General features: G+C 37.9%; 1 long non-coding RNA gene across 2 annotated transcripts in view; it reads right to left on the bottom strand.

The window, feature by feature from the left end:
• The window catches only part of LOC135176540 (uncharacterized), an 82,408-nt gene that overhangs the window by 1,230 nt on the left and 68,454 nt on the right, over positions 1 to 12,724 (bottom strand). Inside the window, exon 3 of one of the 2 annotated variants that reach the window (XR_010302705.1) lies at positions 11,510 to 11,883. The exons of the other annotated variant lie outside the window; for it this stretch is intronic. This is a non-coding gene — a long non-coding RNA (uncharacterized LOC135176540). Of the gene's footprint in view, positions 1 to 11,509; positions 11,884 to 12,724 lie in introns of those variants that run through there. 2 annotated transcript variants of the gene reach the window in all.

The raw sequence follows: 12,724 nt of genomic DNA, 5'->3' as shown, positions 1-12,724 counted from the left end.
AATTAAGTCTAGTAGCTTGTAAGCTTGGTTCAAAGTGGCAAATTCCAGTTGCAAGCCCTCTTCACCTTTCTCTCACACATTTTTTTTTGAGAGGGAGGACTACAGCACAGCTTTTTTTTCCCCAGCAGGCTGTTTTGAGTCAGCTGAATCAGTAGCTGGGTGTGGGGAGCCATCGTGTCATCCTGTAGCCTTCCAGAGTTTCACAGTAAGCAAAAGATCTGCCAGTATTTGTGGCATATCTCAAAAACAACTGATGCCACACATGCTGTTCAGGAAAAGCTGCAGTAAACTTTCAGATGGGGAAAAGGCAAGCCTTCAAAATGGAAGGATTTTAGAGTATTTATCTTAAACCATTATTTACCTGAGTCAGGAAATTTTAATTACTAAATCTGTTATGCAAATAGATAACTAGCCATTTATTGTTATATATTCTGGTTGTTCCTGCCTTGTCCTTTAAGATCATTCCATCTTAAACCCCACTAAAATGTTTTACCACTTGTCTTTTCCTTAGCTAAAATGTATTCCTCCTTTCCTTTGGACATTGGTTCAAATAAGATCATAACTGTAAGCCTGAAAAACCCAAACAAGCATGATTTTATTGCATTCCTGTTTGTGTTTGTACTGTACTGTGTTCTCTGGGACCATGTGGAAATGGAAGAAAATGTGCAGTTCCTTTTAAAAAATTCCAACTGTATTTTGCAAATAAAAGGCAGTTACCTCAGGCATAGCTGCCAATTTATTATGTGAGAGCTGACTGTTATGTGTTCCCATTAATTACATCTTCCACATGCTGCTTTTCCTTTCCATCGTTCGTAAGTTAATTACTTAGGCCAGATTCTGACTGCAGCCACTGCTTTGAAAACACACAGCAACACCAGTAAGTTCCTCTCAATTCTGGCTATGTTCTTCTTTATTCAGAACCTTTGCCTCCAAGTCACAGGGTAATCCCAGAGAAGATGTTTTTAATATCTGCTCACAGGATGCATTTTACAGATGCACATCTATATGTATATGCATTTAGATACATAATGTGTACCGTGCCAAATATGTACAGCTTTTATTTCTGTTACACTGCATGAGATTGCTGATGAAAACACTGCAGATGTCTAAAATCCTTACAGACATACCTAAAAATTACAAATACCTTAAAGCTTAGGGCCCAAAAATACAAAACATGAATAGTCTCTGAAAAATATACTGTTTTTACCGAAAAAAAGAGTTAATTTGTAAACTTCCCTGGAATATATTCTTAGCATGCAGGTTTCTTTACTTAAATGAAACCTACCCAATCATTATTTCCCCCCTCACAAATAAAGTTCTTTTAAAAGGCATTAAAACAGAACAGTAGCATCTAAGATTGCAAAAGCCTGTTTTTTTCTAGTTGTATATCAAGAGAAAATAGGTGAGCCTTTAAATCAGCAGACTGGACAGTCCTTGGCCCTCCATTCTTTGGGTTCAAATCTCCATCATTTTCCATGCTATTCTATGTGGAAGGAAGCCTTTCATTCATTGTGACAGGAAGGAAAATAGATTATTTCCACTGTGTAGTAGTGAGGCAACAAAAGTAGTCCTGATGGCAGAAGTAGCAGGAGATGTTTGCCTAAGAATGGTCATCGCACGAGCAGGTAAAATGAAGCCATACAGATCCCTAATCATAGAATCAACCAAGTTGGAAGAGACCTCCAAGATCATCCAGTCCAACCTATCACCCAGCCCTAGCCAGTCAACTAGACCATGGCACCAAGTGCCTCATCCAGGCTTTTCTTGAACACCCCCAGGGATGGTGCCTCCACCACCTCCCTGGGCAGCCCATTCCAATGGCAAATCATGGAATAGATGCTAATGACTGAGAAAACTACGCATCAGCTATTTTCCAAACACCTTCTGTGACCCTTCAGAGCCAGCATGGGAAGCTGCTAATACAGGAATTCCAGTGATCTCAAGTCTCTCTTGCAGGTGACCCTAAAAAGTCCTACAGAAACTTTTTCTAATTTGGGTCTTCTCTTTTCACTTTACATTCAGTTAAAGGAGTAGGAGGAAGTGATTATGGGATGTTAAGGGTTGGAAGGGATCTCTGGGGATCTTCAAGTCCAACCCCCTCCGGCCACAGGAGGTTGCACAGGAATACATCCAGACAGGTCTTTAAAGTCTCCAGAGAAGGAGGCTCCACGCGTTAATTTATCAAGACAGCAGCATCATTTTCTCTAGTCCTATGGATTAATTTTTTTTTTCTTATAAAAAATTAATTTTAAAAAATATTTTTTTCTTAAAAAAGCAAACAGACAAAAAACCCCAAACAAACACACACAAACCCAAATCAAAACAAACAACAAAAAAAAAAAATCCCAAACCTGACAGTCCTACAAAGTTTGAAATGAGGCTATCAGACTTTAGATAATAATCAAGGAACTGAAGGCTGGGACAATGTAAAAATGATACCCTAATCCAGCATTTTTAATCTGGGGATGTAGGAAAGGCCTCCTAGCCAAGTAACACAGGCCAGCATGGCTGTTATTAGTATAGCAGTTTATAAGATTTGAACTAAAAATTGCTCTAAAGTCTTCCATCTTCTATGCATCTAACTAATAGTATCCTGAAATAATCATATAGAATGGATACAATCACAGTTAACACATCTAGGCTTTGCAGAATGCTCCACAATAGCATTAGAATGGATTTACAATGTAAAAAAATGGTTGACTGTTGCTGTGCTTTCATTTTAGATTATTCTGAATAAACTGATGCTTCACATTTCGAGAATGTGTCTGGCTTAATTTTAACTGGCATCCTGCCTAAATACTTCACAATTTCAGCCCCCTGATAGAATTCACAAAAAGCTTGTCTTTTGCAACAGACTTGGTAGAAGCCTTGCTGGAGCATCTTTCAGGATTGCAAGAGACAATAGCATGCTCAGCAACTGCAGAGCATGAACCAAGACAGCTGTCAGATGCTATAACTCACTGCAGGCCTAATCCTGCTTTTAGTATTCATTCACAATATCACTGCTGAAGATCACTGCTATATCTATAGTATTACTAAAGAAACATAAAACCAGGACTAAATTTCTCATGCAAACCATGAGTGCTTTAAGAGGCACTTTCCAAAGACTTACCACAACTGCCATGCTAGAATAAACTTCTACTCATTAACTGTGAGCTCTGGGAAGTTGGTTAGCTTCTCCCTGAGTGAGGGGGAAGGGGAGAACTTCTTTCCTTCCCCTTTCTCCTTCTGGATTTCATGTTGAGGTGAAATCTAGTTGTTCTGATCCAGTATGAGGCAATATTCTGTCTTGTCAACAGCATATATAGTTTAGCTTAAAATTTAAGCACCATTTTAGCAGAAAAGAAAGGATTATTTTGCAGTCTAATCCAAGGAATACTAATTCATTAAAAAAACCTCTTACATGCAGAAAAGGGAGAGAATGCATAAGTAAGAGTTGCCACAGGGGTAGCCTGAAGCCATATGCCAGCAAGTTACTCTGCTTGTATATTATGAGAATTTTTATCCATCCAATCAATAAGAAATGAGTAGTTACTATGGCAATTTCTATACTAAAAGGTACTTCCACCACAGTAGAGTATGTTCCAGAAGGACAAATACATTTACTGCTCTGTTATGCATTTTTTTTTTACCTTTTAGAGTGTTGGAGTGCAATGTGAAGACTTGAGAAAGGTGGAAAGAATAAGCTGAGTCAAAATACAGTGGTGGTTATAAAGGAAAGCTTAAGAATTCTTAAGTGACTAATAGATGTCAGCACAAACAGTCAAACAAATCAAGTGGTCACTTTGCAGATCTTTAGCTTAAAATCAGATGCAGCAAAACTAAGATTTTACCACTGTATTTCAGCTTGGTCTCTCATCAATTCACACTAATATTGAATTCAAAGAACTGATACACCCTGTGGTAGCCAGGGTTGATTGCAGTGAATGTATTCCCTTACAGCACGAGACTTGATAACCCTGTAGGGACAGCTGACACTTACACAGAGAGTATATCCTTATACAAGGATAAAAAAATCACTCCCAAGATACAGAATAATGCAGTCAAAGTGGAAGTTTCTTTTAAAGGTTTGAAAATAATTGATCATAACCATCTTTATGAAATTCACAAAGACACTATATGTCTCAAGTACAATACTTATCCCAATTCCATCACAGTATATATTGCAGTGGTTTTTTTTTTTACCTCTTTTCAAAATATCTTTTTCCAAGTATTAAAATGAATGGGAAGGTCAAGTGCTGAGGAGACACCTAAACACTACAGAGGCAGGCATGTCCCTTAGAAAGGCCTGGCAAGGCAGAGATATCATGGCTGCATACAGAGACAAATTAAGACTCACTGCAACTGCTGAAGATGGACCAATGTTAGTAGCAGAAACCTGTCAAAAGGATGTTTAGGAGCAATGTCAAGGTAAATCAGCATTTGGGCAACTTTACATAAGGAACACAGAAATGCTGCCCCCTAAGGACACTTTAAAATTCTCCATTAACATCTCCTAGAATTCATAGGTAAATAGCATGTGGCAAAGTGTGTTTACCTCAGACAAATATATATACTGAACTGAGGTTCAAGTGAAAAAAGTCTATCCAAAATAGCTGCTTTTAACTAGAACAGAAGACTATGAGACACTGATGAGAAACCAGAGTAGAGACCTGACCAAAGGGAGATGGACCCATTCCCAAAGTAAAAAACAGGTGGCAGCTCTGACTGTTTTCCACTGCTTTCCCTAGTTCACTATATTCCCTTAATAAAAAAGATGATGGTTCAGGCATCTTTCTCCTCACCCACTTTGGGCTCTGACTATAGCTGGAAAAATAGGATGATTAACTATCACTATCAGGTTGGCTTGTGGAAAGAAGAAAAAAAGAAATCTCTGCTTTAGAGACAGTTCTGAGATGGGAGAATTTAAGAGACTTAAAAAATGACATAAGGTCTCCATTTTCTTCTGGCAATCTTTACAAGATATAAACTACTTTAGTTCCACAGCTCGCCTGAAAACCAAGTGATTCAGCAAGTTTTCAATTTGTCTGTATTCAGTATGAATATTCTTAGTGAGAGGAAGACAATAGAAGTCAGATATGAAGAGCACAAGCACAGCTGTGCAGTCAGTCTTTTTGAATCATCCCAGTCTGTCAGGCCATAGTTCCAGTGTACTCAACAGTGGCCAGTTTCCTATTCATGCTGCCCTACCACTGAAACAGCATATCAGGTACCTCCTTACCTTCAGGTAAACATGAATCTCCCTTAAGATCGATGAACTTTGCTGATAATAGTTAGTTATATAAAGGACAGGGTGTTATGCCTCTAACTTCTCTGGATTTGACAGAGCTTAATCTTACAATTATCCTTCTATTTAGCATCACTCTGCTGTGCTTCATGCTAGATCTTCCAGTCTTCTACAATGAACCATAGCATCACAGAATGTCAGGAGCTGGAAGGGACCTCGAAAGATCATCTGGTCCAGCCCCACTGTCAAAGCAGGATCACCTAGAGCAGATCACACTGGAATGCATCCAGATGGTTCTTGAATATCTTCAGAAAGGGAGACTCCTCAACCCCCCTCAGCAGCTGGTTCCAGTGCTTTGTCACCCTCACAGTGGAAAAAGTCTTCCTCAGATTCACATGGAACCTCCTATGCCTCACCTTCCACCCATTGCCCCTTGTCCTGTCATTGGACATCACTGAGAAGAGGCTGGTTTACATAATGCTCAGGAGAAGGAAAAACAGCACTTGGTTCTCTTTTTTTGGTTTGTTTTGGTTTCTCTTTGGATCTACAGTGTACTTAGCACTGAGGGTCTAATCCTAGACTTGGTCTTCAAAGATAATAGCACCTGCTGTCACACTGTAGACTGGAGGTGTTTGACCAAGTGCTAAATTTTTGTTTAATATATGGTAAGACAGGTATGTTTCTTGAAAGTCACATGAACAAAGAAATTAAGCAGAGAATCTGTGGCCTCCAAACTGGGAGTGGTCTGTTTGCAGATATGAAACAACTTCAGAGGTTTCCAAATCTCTGGCACTGAAGGATAAGGTACATGTGTGTACCTCACATACAATCATAGTTACAGCATCTTCTTGCTGTTCTGTACAGCAACAAAATTGAAGCGTCTCAGGTTAGCTGACAGCCATGGGGATCTCCATCTACCATTCTATGCATCATTCATTATTTGTTAAAGTTGCCTGTCAGAGATTCATTCACCTAAGAGAACTCATTAATTGTTTACCAGATGTTTCCAGCAACATTAGTTGTCATGAAAAAAAGGAACCTGTGAGCAACCTCCACCAGGTGTCATGACACTTATTTAATTTAGAACATTAGATTACACCAGCCATTATACCACTTGCACCTAAAAACTGTGCAACATAATGCATTTCAATTCAGCACACACATAAATCTAAGTATGGTTAATCAAATTAGTCTGTCCACACAAAATGAAATGACCAATGACTAATAGTAACATAGATGAAACTGAGGAAAGTTCTTTGTTGTACAATCTGAGCATCTATTTGAGCTACACAGCTCTAGCTAGTTAGGAGGTAAGGACAAGGAAAACAAGACCCTTTCTTATGCTCAGCAAGGCTGAAAGCTCACAGCAAGCTTTGCAGACATAGTGATAAATTATTTTGCTAAAAGATAAGTTTGATATTTTATAATTTTTTTTGCCACTTAAAGGACAGTTATTTGGTTTGATACATTCCCATCATCTCGAGGGAACTAGACGAAAACAAAAGTGTGGATAAAGCCAGACAAACAGTAGTGAGGTCAGATGACCTGGGGTACTAATAATGTACCTTCAGGTCAACAAGCAACTACATCTAATGACCCTTTACTTAGTAGAGATACATACAGTTCAGAAGTACTAAATTGGAGATGTCTGTGCAAGCAAAGGCTAAAAAAGATATAATAGTTTATACCTTCTGAAGATGTGGCCCAATATACAACCATGTCCTCATTAAAGACTTCAGGAACAGGCTATCAGATGCTTTTCCTGGAGATACAGTTCAAACAGAAGAGCAGACACCTCAATGACTGTAAAGGCCTAATGCATCCTGAACACACACCGGCATCAGTGTAGGACATTCTCATTTGCACTAATATCAAACTTTGTTCAAGTGGCAACTAACAATCAGGACAGATGCCTTCAGCTATGCAAGACCTGTTCTTTCCAAGTCCAGGACCACAAATAAATGTCCTAGAGCATCTGAGCTGAATAAGCCATTTTCCTGTACTCTTCTGAATAAAGCATAGTGAAATGGTCTGGCTCTCTAGAGAAACTGAGCATGTAGATTGAATACCATCCAATAATATCTGTTTGTAAGTAACAGCCTGATTCAGCCATGGAATTCTTTTTAGATATTTTTGTTGTTTAAATGAGGAAGAGAGAAGCTACTGGCAGCCTGCCACTGTAATGTGATATCTTGCCAGGAAAACTTTGTGTTATATCACAACCATATGGTGGTGGAAAAGATTATTTTTTTTTCTATTAAGTTGCTGTAATAATCCACTCCCATTTTTAACACAGCCTTTCTGCATAAGAAGAGTATGTTTACTTCTCAGTTCTATCACCACAGTTGTCAGCATATGACTACAATTTTATATCTAATAATGGCAGCATGAAAAACAGAGTTTCTAAGGTACAATTATTTCTGTTGTGAAAAGGTGAATGAACACACTGATAGAGCTTCTTTGAAGACTTAACCCTGGATTCCTATAGAAAGGCATTGCTTTTCTCTCTTCTTCCAGTGGATGAGAATACTGTCCAAACCAACTATGCTCAATGAGGCCTGCCATTCTTTGCAAACAGTGAGAACAGGTAGATGTGTGCAAAGCTGTTGCTTAAATTTGTCTTTTCAGCAGCTCTACTCTGTTCCAGGACTGGCAACAATAAAGATTCTCTCAGACACCTTCCTATTGTTGTAGAAACCCAAAGCAAATTGAAACTGAGTTTTCACACATTTAGGACAGGCTCTTACTCCGTACCAGCTGCCATTCTCCTCTCCATGTCTAGGAATTGGCAGATACCAACATCAGTGAATTCAAATATTTTAGATTCAGAAGTCTGCAGGATTTGACTTTCCTGTTGGGTTCAATCTTTTATCAGTATGAGGCTACACATGAGTTTTGGGCATATGCTTAGTCCCCAGAACTCAGTACCAATCATGTGTTAATACGCTGCTCACGTTTCTGACTTTTTCAGTCTTCTAACTTTGCAACACAAAAACTAATAATAAGTACACAGAATTTCTTTTCCATTAACAGCAATCCAAACACCAGTCTGACAATCCATTCATATCTACAATCACCTTTCTTGTCAAGGAAGTTGCACTCCATGTGAGTGGCCTACATTTGCCCCAGGTTCTTAATGATATAGTTATGATCAGGATGCTTACGGAGCTCAGATAACAACAGAAGTACTGAACTCTGGAATTAAAATCGAATTGCTGTGACTTGTGTGATGGCAGCACTGAAGTTTCTGCACTCACTCCTCAAACAGAAACACTACCAGAGCAGGCATAAATATGAGACTATTTTAACAAATTGTCCATAACTTGCCTAAATGTTAGAATCCAATTTTCTCTGCTTTCATATACCTTTATTGCACTTCTTGGAATATAACAACCTAAGAGGTTTCTCTTTATGTCATGGAGCATATGAATGTTATAAAAGGATATTTACAGCAATATATCCTCAAGAATTGTTTATATTACTGTCAGCTCTTTTAAGACACTTAGACTAACTCTGTCTTTAGGGATTTTCCTTTTAAAAAATGTCTGTGTCCCTTGATAAAGCCTTCATACTTTAGCCAGAGAAACCACATTTTCCTTATATGATGCATTTCTGACTGACAGCATACTTTGCAGCCTTTAAAAATATTCATATGCAGTAGTCAAAACATAGCATGCTTGCAGCCCCTTGGAATCTTAATTTCAAGTCTGTCTAACTTCCTGTCAAAACTTACAGAGAAAGCAGTAATCAGAAAGATCTACTGTGAGAAAAAGTAATTTTTACAGGATCCAATGAGACAAAAGTGGTTTATCTTTTGATTTTCCAGAGCAGACTGCAAACCAAACAATTCAGCTTCAAAGCAACAAATCTGAATTGGTCATGGTATAGCTCAATGGAGAATAAATGCACTCTGAGAAGAAAATGAGAGATGAAAGAAAAACTTGACTGTAATTTACATTTGTTAATATGGAAATTATGAAAATAAGTAAATGCCTATACGAATACATTAATATAATTCACTCAGATTTACAGTCTGAATTTGATTCTGTCATTCTTTCTTATATATAATCCAACAGATCTCAAGCTGCTGAAAAAGCACCATTATTGCAGTAATACAGATGCCTGCCCTGCCTAGTCATGAATCTTAATTCTGCCAGTGAATGGTATCTCAACAGTAAAAGGGCTGAGAACACAGACTTCTGCTACCTCAACTATTAACTAAACAGGTATTACTTGAGCAAAGCTTTGTATTCTGCAGGCATTATTACAAACTATTTCCAAACCTTTAACTGCAAGTCAGCTAGAAATTATGCTAAGGGTTTGCAACTATTCCTCTTGACATCAGTAGTGAAATTTTCTCCAATTTTGCTGCCTCCCGGAGTGCAGTGGGAGCACTTCAAAATGGCTAGAATCTGTGACTGCCTCTGTAGACCTCTGAAAAAGTAAACTAAGTGTCTAGTCAGGTCCTAGGTATAAAGTGAAATCCAAACCCACCTCATTCCAGAGATCACCAAATCAAGATGCAGTCACTTAAAATGTTCACATACACATACACACAGGGAAGAGAGCAGGCAGGGAGACAGCAAAGTTCCAAGTCAGCATGCTGGTCCTGACAAACGACTAGACAAACTTGTTCAGAACCAACTCATACTATGTCTAAGAGCAACTAATTCTCTCCTTGTGTTCACTACATTCACTCTCCTCTTTATGTGAAAAGGATCATTCTGATCTGCAGAAAAATGTTTAATTATTACTCATTTTCATGGTCACAGCATTAGGTTTTTTCAAAGATGTCTTACAAACTGTGAACAAAACAAAGCAAAACAAGAATCCTGTTACCTAAGAGCCTATTGAAATTCTTTAAGTCTTCGAGCATGCATTATGTATTCACCAAGTTTGCTGCTGGTGATGTAAGTTAGAAATTCTCCTGCTGGTTTTGATTACAGCTGCAGAGTCACAGATTTGAACAGCAGTAGACAATCATTCTTCTGAGCCTGCACATAAATATAAAACGTTTCCTTTTTCCTTATCACATAAACCTTCCACTATGATTACTTCAAAATGAATTCCTGTTTTCTTCAGATTTTCTGCACTTATCATTTTACAATTAACAAAATGTATTCCAGCCAACAAAGCTCTGTTATTTGCATATTCAAAGGTCACCATACAGGTTAAAGTTATTTAACTATGAAAGAGATGATAATTGCACAATCTTTTTACATGCAGATAAAATACAAAATTACCTCTGGGTTTTTAATTTGCACATTTACAGACACATGATAAAGAGTTTGACGATAATAGTATAAGCAGCATAACGAACTTTCAATTAGGCTTTGACAGCTTTTCCCTCTAGTCTTGCATTGTCATTTTATTATTTAAAACACTGTCATCTCTTTGAGACAGTAACAAAGAATTTTACTTACTACACCTGTATTTTGGAACCAAAATGGCAGCTACTCCCAGGCATGCTGCTGCAGTTTCAGCTCACACAAGGGCACTTCTTTGCACATCAAGTGCCAAGCAGGGTGGGAAAGAGATGGAATCAGATAGAATTAGATCAACAGGCCATGAGGTTTTATGGGTGTCCCTAGCACTGGAGTCCAAATCATCAGATAAGAGATGTGATAAATGGCAAAGAAAAGTTCTATATATTGCTAAAGCACCCTTGTGATTTTTTTTTTTTAAGTTGATTTTATATTACCTTTGTACAAACACAGCAGAAATCCTTCTGGACATGAAATTTAAATTATTCGTGGATAAAGTAATGCTCAATGAGTTTGCCATGAAACTGTAACAAAGTGAAGTTCTGCCCTCCATCTGTGGAATTCTTGGCATACCTTACAGATAATTAGATTCCTCAGCGTGACGTCTCATCCAGCTCAGGTAAACCAGCGCAGCTGAGCTACTTACAAATCCAACCCATTCCAAATTTATGCTTTTTCTCCATTAACTCCAAGGCTACAAAGCAATCCAACCTCTTAGAATGAACAAGGACAAGCATTTCTTAACATTATCAACTACTCCAAGTTTGTTACTTTCCATTTCTGTTGAAAGACAACTATGTCAAAATCTTCCCTGACCCAAACTCTCTGCATGTTCATTACAGAGAATAATTGACTGCAGCAAAGCACTTTGTGTACTTTTAAATGTCTAATCAAACCCTGCTACTGTGACTTCAAAAGTCCTACAAACAGAAGTATTAAAAAATATTTTTAAAATGCTAATTTAATGTCAAATAAGATCCTACAAACCTCCAGAAGTTGGCATTTCTTATTGAAAATCACAGGTAATTTTACATCTTAGATGACTGCAATAGAATGCAGCCATTTCTGCTCACATCTGATGTAACACTATTGCACGACAGTAGTAAATCTTTTAGCAATGGAACAATTGCAAAGGGTGTAATCAGTAGGCTGCACTAAACAACAGCCAATTTATTTCTTTCTCAAGCACTCAGAACAGAAAAGAAAGGTCAGAGATGAATGAAGGCAAAAGATCCTTCCTATCAAAGTCACCGTAACAGGTCACTACAGTGGGTCTAGAAGAGTTGTTGAGCTTTTCTACTGTCAGAGGATTAAACCTCATTGGCATGCATCTTCTTTGTCTTCATTTGCCAGGTTACAGTAATCTGTGGTTCCCTCTATAGTAACTGCCTCCTCCAAAAAAAGATTTAAATTAATAATGCTAAACACACTATTAGAATTATATGCAATTTTTCAAGATATCTAGTACAGGAAACACAATTATATTCGTTCATGGCTGGACATGAGAACTCCAGTGAAAATACTACAATAGTGAAACCAAACACCATGCATTTAAAAGACTATTTAGAAAGGCATGAAGAATTTAGAAGTCTGATGCACCTTAGACTACATAAGAAGTGATTTAAGATTGACTGAAGTGGAATTACTAAAATGATCTTTCTTTTAGAAAATGATAGAAACTATAAAGCAAGTAAAGCGCAGATTTCATCTGGAAGTGGTTGTGTGAGAGGCACTACAAAAGACTTCCCTTTATATTTCATGTCACATAAGGCTACAAATCATGTTTCAGAGCAGTGGAAATCTTGGGGCAAGATGAAATTGCTATTGTAGTCCAAAAGCAGACTATGTCTATTTTACAGGTGAGAAGCTTAATTGGACTCACCCCCTGACAGAGCTTAATACAACACCGAAACTGAAACTAACAATGTTAAAGTGTCATGAATTCTAGAAAAACCTCCTTTTATCTTCCTGTTACTACTGCATGTAGCAAAGAATTCACAGGCTAACAAAATTCTTGTGTGTGCAATATACAGGAACTATGGAACTACCAAGTTGCTTTCAGCAATTCATCCTGAAATCCTGCCTTTACTTAGTTCTTTACTGCAGAAAGCACCTTGAAGCCAAACTCTAGCCACTGATGTAATGGAAGAAAAGAGTAGTGAAGAATGGTTTGCTATCAATGTACATTTGGTACAAGTGCAAGATTTCAGATAGCTTAAGGACTTAGAAGTGT

This window comes from Pogoniulus pusillus, chromosome 6 (genome assembly GCF_015220805.1).
Source record: "Pogoniulus pusillus isolate bPogPus1 chromosome 6, bPogPus1.pri, whole genome shotgun sequence".
Classification (NCBI taxonomy): Eukaryota; Metazoa; Chordata; class Aves; order Piciformes; family Lybiidae; genus Pogoniulus; species Pogoniulus pusillus.
Note: the sequence above shows the minus strand (reverse complement) of the source record. Positions and strands in the feature narration are given on the sequence as shown.